Below are 784 nucleotides of genomic sequence, written 5' to 3'. Positions count from 1 at the left end.
TTTTTTTTTTTTTTTTTTTTTTTTTTTTTTTTCTTTTTTTTCCTAAGAAAACCGTCCGTCGATATGCAAGACGCGACCCTCGAGGGATTTATTTACAAAACGCGACAAAGATTTATATTATTGCACGACGCTCATGTCGTATTCGATGCAGCGAAATATGAAAGAGCATACATTATTAAAAATAGAAATGCAGTGTAAGAAGGGGTAAAATCGCGTCTTGCATCACGATGGATGGTCACTTTCGTTCGTATGCCGTATTTTTTTTTTTTTTTTCTTTTTCTCTTTTTTCTTTTTTCTTTTTACCCAGAGGTGGGCAGAATACTACCACTGGTATAAAAAAATAAAGATGATCGTTAAACGAGCTTCCGCAAAAAATTGCTTTAATAAAAAATTATATCTTTCGAGAGTATGAAATCTCGCAGCTTGGTAACTTTAAGTTAAAGACTTAAGTTGCACTTGTAAGTTTCCTCTAATTTCATTAATCGTCGCCATCGATATTATTTATATTATAAAATTATAGAAATTTGCGTTATCATTATACGCTAGGAAAAAAGGGTATCTATCTTAAGTAAACAATATAGTATTAGTAACAGGAGTCTCCTATGATAACTTACGAATACAAACGGTGAAATTTTTACGATAAAAACAAACGTCGATGTATATAAATGTACATAAAAAGATACGTACAAACGACATTTAAAAAATTCAATTTTCGTCTCCGCTATTATAAATTTCATTCATCCCATCATGATCATTTCATCATCTCTATTTCTTTTTTTTTTCT

Source organism: Apis dorsata, unplaced genomic scaffold (assembly GCF_000469605.1).
Source record: "Apis dorsata unplaced genomic scaffold, Apis dorsata 1.3 scaffold_470, whole genome shotgun sequence".
Classification (NCBI taxonomy): domain Eukaryota; kingdom Metazoa; phylum Arthropoda; class Insecta; order Hymenoptera; family Apidae; genus Apis; species Apis dorsata.
Note: the sequence above shows the minus strand (reverse complement) of the source record.